Below are 9,932 nucleotides of genomic sequence, written 5' to 3' on the forward strand. Positions count from 1 at the left end.
GTCAGTGTGTCCCTGATTGCAAGGCAAGATGTATTCTATTGTCATCTGTATGGCAGCTGTTTTCTGTTCAGTGGGCAGTTTTCCTTATCTGTTCCACACTCACTCCTCCCTCAGGGCAGACACCTGCTGATAACAGCTATTGGATGTCCCTGCATGGCTGATAAGAACTACAGCATCCCACTGGGAGATGTGAGCCCAGAGGGAGGAGCCAAGCATTCCTACCTGGATATAATCTGGAGGTTCTGGAACACCAGCACGGCTTCTCCACTGGATTCCCCAGAGGAACAGCAGCTGCCTCTCCCACTGCATCTTCAGAGGAAGAGACTGCACCTTTCTCCAGGATCCCTGCTCCAGCAGAACCAGCCCTGACAGTGCAGGAGGGCTGAGCCACAATTCCAATGGGACTGCTGCCAACAGCCTGACCCACAGGGTGTCAGGCTGGGTTCTGACTCTGGAAGTGTTGGTTTAGTTCACTGCATTGTTTATTTTATGGTTTTATTTTCTTCCCTATTATATTAAAGAACTGTGATTTCCTGCTCCCATATTTTTGGCTGCAAGCTCCTTAATTTAAAATTCATAGCAATTCAGAATCCTGTATTTGAATGGAATTTATGCATTGTGTATGAGGTGTATAAATGTGCAACAGGCTGTTGCTTTTAAAGGTTAATCCTTTCTTAGCATGGGTCCTTTTTTGGACTTATTTCGCTCAGAAACAGGTACCCAGACCATCCATAACTCTTTGTTCTTATTGTCTCATATTGTCCTAATCCAATTTGTCCAAATTATTATTACTCTAATTACATAGCTATTTTTATAACCATTTTATTACTATTAAACTTTTAAAATTTTACAAACAAGTGTTTGGCGTTTTTCACACCCCGGCAGGGTGCAGAGCTGCTCAGAAGAGCAGACTGCAGCCGGGGAGGTGATCACTGATGTGATTAAAGCCAAGCTTGATCCTCTCCATGCAAATGAGTGCCCATCAGTCACCTCCATCCTGCTGGGCCTCACACAGCAAACCCAGCAAGCCCCACCTGCCCTAATTTTAGAAGCACTGTGATTTTCCAGCCACTCTGCTTGTGCTTTTGAGACCTGAACCCTGATTTTCAAGTGGTTGGAGTTGTCAGTGCTGCTCCCAGCCAGGCAAGGGGCGAGAGCAGAAAGGAGTGAAATTCACCATGGACATTTCAGATGCAAATGCCCACCTGCAAACAGATCAAAGTTGCAGCGCTTCTCATGAAGCTGGAGTGTGTTTTATAACCTGTCACCAACGATTCAGACAGTTTTTTGCCAATGGGAGATCTTATAATTGACGGTTAGCAAGAGTCTCTGCTCGCTGCTCCACTGAGGCTGGCATTGCCCACGAGGCAGCTCCAGCTTCAAAGGGATGAGACTCACCTGGTATTTCAATAGCAGTGAGACATTAACTGATATCAGCAAAAGGTCAGCCCCAGCCTATGAGCAAAAACCTGTTATTAATATTTTATTAGCTTTAGTTGTCTTAATTTTTTTTTTAGTAAAATTGTTCAGGAGATAATTAAGTCTCATCAGTGCCTGGAGTGCTTAGAAACAGAGGAGAATTCAAATGATATCAAACCCATTTTTCTCCCTGCCTTAAATTCAGAGCAAGGATTGTAATGAAAATGCATCAATCTGTGTTCTCCAGTACTGTGCAGTATTTTTTTTTTGTTTGTTTTTTGTCTTCCTTGAGGTGAAAACCCAAATGTTTTTGCAGAAATCCTCACGTGTTTCACATCTGGGGTCTGAGCTCTCTGATTCTGGCCCCAGATGGCAGGAGGGATGTGCAGGTGCTGTGTTCCAGATGGTTATCCCTCAAAATTCACTAAGGGCTCCCAAAACCCATCTTGTGTTTTGGGCTGTGGCTCCTGGAGGTGTGAGCTTCACCTTTAGAGGAGAGCAGGATTGTCCTGCACCAGCCAATGAACAGAGCATTGGTAGCTGCAGATACAAAACAAAAGTGCCACTGACTCCTAATTTTTAAATTCCACCAGGCATTTCCCCGTGTTTTCCAGTACTATTGGAAACTATTCCAGCTCATTATAACTTCAAAAAATGTATGCAGTGCCTGTAAGATTTTATATTCCCATATAATTCATCCCAGCAGTGTGATGGCCATTACCCACATTCTGCTGCTTCTCTTATTAACTTGTTACCCTGTATCTGTAATAAAGGGGAAATTGGTTCAATATTTGCCTTGCCCAATATCACTCACTGACTAATCTGTTCTTTTTTCACTCCCTCTTTGCTCCCAGATTGCTGGATCTGATAATTCATCCATAAAACGCTGTCCATTTCATTAATCCAACAGACACAGGCAAGTGGAGTGGGGAATTCAAAAGGAGACCAGAGGTCTCCCTAATCCTGTAGGTGTGTGATAACAAATTCATGAAGCTGATCCCAAATTCAGGTGAGAAGAATATCAATGATGGCAGAGCAAACTGATGGCTTGAGACCATGGACTTGACTCCCCAAGGGTACCTTGGCAACTTCTTTGTAGGCTGGAAAAGGCCTGGGAGTGCAAAACAGGGAATGGGTGAAAGAACAGAAGATGAACAATGATTTGCTTTCAAAAACCACCCTCCAGCCTTGTCATTCCAGCAAAAACTCCAATAGCCACAGCTATTGCCTTGCTAGCCAACATCATGGAACAACTCAGAGAGTGCCAGCAAGCTCCATTTGGAGGCTCATGTGTGGCTCCAGACATCATTCCAGTTGTGAAATCAACATTCAGGGGCTCACTGACAACCTGTGGAACACCTGTGATGCTTAAAAAACACTCAAAGGCACTTTTCTTCATAAAAATACAACTTAATTCCCAGTTGTGTGTGCTGTCAGTGCCTCTCTTCCCAGACAGGAGAAGAACAAGAGAAGGATCCCAGGAAAACCTACTTTTTTTTTGGTCGTAGGTTGTCATGCCAGGAGTTTTTTGCTTTGTTTGGACGTGGTTACAAAACTTTTCTGGAAGATAATGTGGTGATCCTAGATGGAGCAGGCTGGATGGTGGCATTTAGGGAGTGGAGGAGCGTCTTGGAAGTATGAAGCAGGTGGAGGAACTCCATGGAGCTGCAGGCTCTCTGGGTTGTGGATAATCAGGAGTTTGTGGTGGCTGCCAGGTGAGGAGGAGGAGGAAGGACCTTCTTTAGCAGGTCATGTTTCTTCTTCCAAGGGACCAAACCAGCAGGAGCCCCTGGGGAAGCTGCGGGAGCTTCCAGCAGGAGCCCAGCCAGGAAAAGGAGCACTTCTCTTAAGGATTGCTGACTTTGCACTGCTGCCTCCTCCCAGCCCACACTCATCCTCCTCCAGTTTCCCCATGCAGAGCCAGCGAGCTCCAAAGCCACTGGGAGAGGAATTGGAGAGGAATTGAGAGGGGGTGCTGGGTTAATGACTGGATTCCCTTTCCAACTTAATGATTCTCTGGTCCTCTGTAGCACAGTCCTGTCAGGAAAATTAATCCACAAACATCAGAGGTTTATGTCCGAAAAGGAATCAGAGGAATCCTTTTGCTTTATTCCAATAAAGGGAGAGGCCATGGGGCGTTCCCCTGGGGTCTCTCCAATTTTTGGAGGACTCAGTCTCCTTTTTATCCCAATTTCCCAGCCATGTTTCCCTTCTCTCTTTCCCCATTTCTGAGGTACTTGGGAGGTTCAGACTTCCCATAACATCTGATACCAAAGATTTCCCTCTAATGTATCACCCTTTTAATTTTTAATTGATATGGAATTTAGGGGTCTTTCTTCCTCATTGTTTCTTTCATCTTTCAATATCCATTTTCATTTATCAGCCAACCTAAAGTTTATTTGTAAAGGAGAATATCTTTTTCCATTCATCAATCAGTGGAATCCTTCCCATGGTTTCTTTTATCTTTCAGTGCTGGTTTTATCTACCAGCAGACCCACAGCTTGTTTGGAAAGACAAATCCCTCATTCCTCTCATCCCATGCAGCACCTTCTCTTTTCCCCTTTCAGAATATTGGATAAATCTGGGACAAATATGAGCTGTTTAATAACAGGTTAATAATCTGGCCACCAGCACAGGGAAACTAGAACATGTTCCAATGGACAGGGAAAAAAATAGGGCATTTTCCTTATTCTGATGAGGAGTGGGGAGTACAACCCACTGTGCTGTTTAACAGCACCATTAAAGCAACAAGGCTCAGTTTTTGCATGGAATCTGAATATGCTGCAGAACAAGCAATGCCTGAGTGGGTGCAGAGTTTTTGATCAGCCCACAGAACAAAAAAAAAGGAAAAAAAAAAAAAAGAAAAAAGGGAAAGAAAGAGGAAAAAGGGGGAAAAAAAAGAGAAAAATTGGGGGAAAAGGGGGAATAGAGGAAAAAGGGGGAAAAGGAAAAACTCTTTCCCCACATGTGGCTGAATTAGTGGAGCATCACCAGCTTAATGAGAAATTTGAGGCAGGAGAGGGTGGCACTCAATGGGTTCCTACCCTGTAGAATGAACCTGCACTAGAAATTGCCACATCAGTGCAGATTCCCCTGAACATGCCAGGGTGGTGCAGCATTGAGAGACCTGAGCAGCAAATACCCCGAGGTCAGCCCTAAACACAGCCCAGGCAGCAGCCACGGTGAGCTCTGCTGTGAGAAAGAGTTTCTCAATGCAAATGATCATCGATTTCCTGACAAACTTGGAGAAAGTGCCAAGAATTAGGGCACATGCAGTAAATGAGGAGGTCAGTGCATAATCATGGCTTTCAAAAGAGGCTTCCCGAGGATTTCAGAGCCCTTGTTTGCTGCTGACAGGCTAAAGATCACCGATTATGCTGTGCAGTCCCCAGCTCTCCAGCTGAAAGAACAAAAGGGAGAAGTGGCTGACAAATGGGAAGAATAAAGCTGGAGTGAATCCTGTGCAGGGGCTCAGCTCTGCAATTCAGCCACCGCAGAGGGAGAGACCTTCTGCACTTCTGAAAACACACAAAAGAAAATGTTCCAGCCACATTTTAAGCATGACCTCCTGTGGCATCTGACCTGACCAACGTTAGATTGGCTCTGATTTTATTTAGCTAAACCTTGCAGCCCTCCCAGGATGGATATTCCTTCTGGGCTGACCTGCTCTGAAACCACACCAGCCCTCCTGGTGAAAACTGAGTCACAGAATTCACTAAGGTTGGAAAAGACCTCCAAGAACATGAAGTCCAAAATGTTGTCCTCATTGTCAGTTCTACACCTCCCAAACTGAAATTCAATGTATAATTGTGAAAAATGCATATTTTATGATTGGCTTTTTGCAAATATTAAAATGAATGTTATATGTGTTATATTAGAAAGTTATGCTGTGTTAATTTTCTTAAGTAGTGTGTTAAATATAGTTTTAGGTTAAAGGTTAAAATAGGATACAGTTAAAATAGAAACTATGCTATGTGACACACTTTTTTGAAGAGAAGACTCACAGATAGCAGCCACAGGACACCTAAATCTGTCAGAGAAAAAGAATTTATTGCTCTCTTATCGAGTTCTTCCCACCTCACTCAGCCCTGAAGGCGCTGTCAGGATTAAGAGGAAGAAGCTGACACTGCCCAGACAGAATCCTGTGTTTGAATGGAATTTATACATCATGTATGAGGTGTATGAATATGCAACGGGCTGTTGCTTTTAAGGGTTAATCCTCTGTTAATGTGGGTCCTTTTTGGGGCTTACTTTGCCCAGAAAAGGTACCTGGACTGTCCATAACTCTTTGTTTCTATTGTCTCATATTGTCCTAAATCCTAATTGTCCAAATATTTATTTCTCTAATTATATTACTATTTTTATAACCATTTTATTAAACTTATAAATTCTAAAAACAAGTGATTGACATTTTTGACATAATGGAATCACAGAAGGGTTTGGGTTGGATGGGACCTTAAAGATCACCTCATCCCACCCCTGCCATGGCAGGGACACCTTCCACCATCCCAGGCTGCTCCCAGCCCTGTCCAGCCTGGCCTTGGGCACTGCCAGGGGATCCAGAGGCAGCCACAGCTTCTCTGAGCATCGTGTGCCAGGGCTTTATGTGCCATAAAAAGCTTTAATTAAAGTACAACTCCTTGCTCCCTAATAAAGCCCTTCATTTTATTTTTATGACCTATTTAGGCTGTTTTCTGTCAGTGTCAGGGGCCATGGTGGATGCACAGCAAAGCTTTCAAGAGCTGAACTCTGCTGTTAACACCTGAGAACTGATAAAAGGCTTGCAAACCATCCCCACTATGTTTCTTTTACAATGCCCTTGTTTTGTTGAAATTGTTCTGGAAACCCTCCCTGTTGCACTGGCTGCCTGCACTCAGGCACTTCAGCTTTTTGAAATGATCAGCAGTTTACTCAGAGTGTGGCAATTTGGAAAATCCAGATTGTTCTGGCACACCTGGACGAAGGGAAGGGAAGGGAAGGGAAGGGAAGGGAAGGGAAGGGAAGGGAAGGGAAGGGAAGGGAAGGGAAGGGAAGGGAAGGGAAGGGAAGGGAAGGGAAGGGAAGGGAAGGGAAGGGAAGGGAAGGGAAGGGAAGGGAAGGGAAGGGAAGGGAAGGGAAGGGAAGGGAAGGGAAGGGAAGGGAAGGGAAGGGTTGAAAGCTGCTATTCCCAGGGGGACAGGGGTTTATTCTGGCAGAGGTACCAAAGTGCTGCTCTCCTCTGGAGGGAGCTGCCAGTCCCCAGCTGGAAATGTCCCAGGTGGGAGGAGGGTGCAGCCATCAGCTCCCATCAGTGTGTGTCCCCTGGCTGATGTCACCTGGCTGCTGTCACCTGCCAGCACCCAGGAAGCTGAAGCATTATCCAAGACTCCATAAGGAAATGAGGCTGATGCAAAAACAAATGTCCAAACTTCTTTTTAGAAACCTGGTCTAGGTTAGAAACCCAGGTAAACAAGGGCAGAATTCCCCAGAATTTGGTAGTTCTGTGATCTGATTTGCTGGTGGATGGCAGAGACTCAGGGGGCTCCTGGAGCAGTTCCTGAAAATCTGAGCTGTGGCTGCCTGTGGTGTGTGGGGATTGTTCAAATCAGAGCTGAGCTGGGCTGCCAGAGGCTCCTAAAACTGGAAATCCTGGTGCAGTGTCCCAGCCTCCTCTGCACTTCGGGAAGGAGGAGAGACAAAAGGCTTTTGGTATCTTGGGTTATTTTTTTTTAAAGATTTCTCTATAAAATCTGTATGGAAACCCCCTCAACTTGAGCTTTTTTTTTCCAGTTATTTTCAGGGGTTTTTTTTCAGTTATTTTCAGCTTTCACCCCTTTGATTGGTATCCATGTCAGCTGGTCTCCGCTCTCCATAAGGAGGGGAATACTGAGATTCCAGCTCTTCCCATGACACTTGGATGCCAGGAGGGGGATGATACCCTGGGATGGGACATTTGCAAAACCCCCTGAGTTTCCAGAGGTTTCAGTGGTGCCCCTCTGCCCTGCCCTGCTCCCACTTTCCCTAGCAGCCTGAATTCCCTGCTCTCTGCTTCCAGCTGGGATTATCCCTCACTGCACCCCTCCCCACACAACCTGGGCGTATAAAAACACCAGTTGACACCCTGTTAGCTTTACACTGATTAAAAACCACTTTATGGGGCTGTTAGCCCCAGGCCCTGGAGCTGCCTGGGGAAGGAAAGATCCCACAGAGACAAAAGTCCCTGGGCAGAGCCAGGGCAAGGCTTCAGCTCATCAGTAACAGCTGGAGCTCTGTATCATTCCCCCACCCACCCTGGCAGGGATTGATCACCCCAAGCCTCAGCCAGGACAAAGGACACACCTGATATTTTCCAATTGATAAGAAAATATCAATTAGAATACCTATCCAATCAATTATGTACCTATCCAAAACCTATTCCCATATTTAATGGGATCCCTGGAACACCATGCCAGCCTGTGGAGGTGGGGAGCTCATCAGGAGCTTTAATGCTTTCTGCATGCAGCAGAAAATGCCATTTGCAGAGCTTTCTCCCCAGTTCCATCCATCTGCCTCTCCCAGCTATTCCTTTTGTCTCTTATTTATGGCTGTAATTTTGATGCCACAGTTACTGTACATGAGCTGCTGTATATTTCTCTTATTTGCTTTGAAATTGCTCTTTCCAACTCATCTTGACAATCATTTATTTGCCCACAAAATAACCAGGCCCTGAACTATTTCCTGGCACCAGTTTTGCAGAGCCCAATCACTTTTTTCCCCCTCTGTAATGGTGTAGATACATCCTTTATTATTGCATTTAAATGCTCATTAACAATTCATGGAATCTTAAGTGGCTGCAAAAACAGGTTCTGGAGCTAAATATTTCTGGAGAGTGTCTTAGCCCAGAGTCCTCCCCTGCAAGTGCAGGATTCCATTCCACGTGGAGAGCATGGCTCCAAGTTGATATTTTCAGCATAACTGCATTTTTTAATTAACAATATATTTAATCCATGCACAAAAGCAAGTGACACAGCTTCTCAGTGGCTGCTGGGCTAACAATAATTTTGCAGTTTCTCCTTTCTTTTAGTGGCCTTTCCATTATGGACACTGGAGACTTTGCTGATGCACACCCTGACCCTAAAGCTTGGGGTTCCTGTGGTTATTGCCTTCAGCACAAGTGTGGGCCCTTCTGAATCCTCACCCAGCAAATCCTGGTCACACTGACGTTGTGTTTGGGTTTAGTGACACATGAACAGCTCCAGGACAGGATTTTAACCTCGTGGAGCACAGACAAGGATGGCTGAGGTGGGGAAAGGCTGTGACAACCTCTGCACCTACTGCTGAGGGCACTGAACCAGGGCTCCAGGAGGTGCAGAGAGGAGGGTTTGGGATGATCTCCCCATTCTGGGGCCCGGAGGAATGTTCCTTTTCTGCTCAATGTCACAGTTCCAGTGTCTGGGTAAACAGCAGAAAGGCAACTGTGCACTGGTTAAAATTTTGCTCTTCTGCAGAGGGCTCCCTGTAGGAGCATCAGGGGTAGGACAGTCAGGATAGACGGACACGAGAGATCTCTGCAGCCAAGGCTGGAACTTGGGGTTCATTGCAAAGGGCCTGGGGGCAGGGCCCTGCTGGGAGCTGCCAGACACAGCTCAGAGCAGGCTGAGAGAGGAGAGGGGGAGAGAGGATGAGAGGGGGGGAGAGCAAAAGGGTAAGAGAGTGAGGTTCCCGTTACAATACAATAAACCTTCTTCTGTGCTGAATATTCTAATTCTCACTAACCAATCTAATACAAGATAGAAATCCTACAGCATTTCCATACAACATATAAAAATCACTACATCACTATACTGTGGTATTTTAAACCCTAAAAACTCCTCTTTGGGCCCCTTCTGCCAAGCCAGTGGGATCTGCTCTGACCCTTGGGCCTGTCTGCAAGCAGAGGGTGTTGTTCCATCAAAAGGGGATTACCTTCAGCTGGCCATGCCATTGTTTTCCATTTGTTCAATAACTGAGGTATCGCAAAGCTTCCTTTCATTTCAATTTCATTTATAGTTTCTATATTCTCAAAATCTTGTGCCAGACAATCATATTTATAAGGCTTTCCTGCTCCATCTTCCCCAACAGCTCCCAAAGTCCCCAGTGCCTGTTTGTGCACCAGGGAGTGAGAAAATCATAGAATTAAAGAATGTCCTGGGCTGGAAGGGACCCCCAGGGTCATGCATGGCAGCCCCAGCCCTGCCCAGACACCCCAACAGCCCCACCCTGGGCACCCCTGGCAGCTCCTGGAGCTCTGGCAGCCTCAGTGCCCATTCCCTGGGGAGCCTGGGCAGTGCCAGCACCCTCTGGGGAAGAGCCTTTCCCTGGTATCCAGCCTGAGCCTCCCTGGCACAGCTCCAGCCATGCCCTGTCCCTGTCCCTGTCACAGAGATCGGGGCTGTTCCTCCACTGCCCCTCAGGGGAAAGCTGCAGAGCCTGGGGACGTCTCCCGTCACCACCACCACCATCATCATCATCATCATCATCATCATCATCATCATCATCATCATCATCATCATCAC

This window comes from Zonotrichia albicollis, chromosome 17 (assembly GCF_047830755.1).
Source record: "Zonotrichia albicollis isolate bZonAlb1 chromosome 17, bZonAlb1.hap1, whole genome shotgun sequence".
In the NCBI taxonomy this organism is placed as follows: domain Eukaryota; kingdom Metazoa; phylum Chordata; class Aves; order Passeriformes; family Passerellidae; genus Zonotrichia; species Zonotrichia albicollis.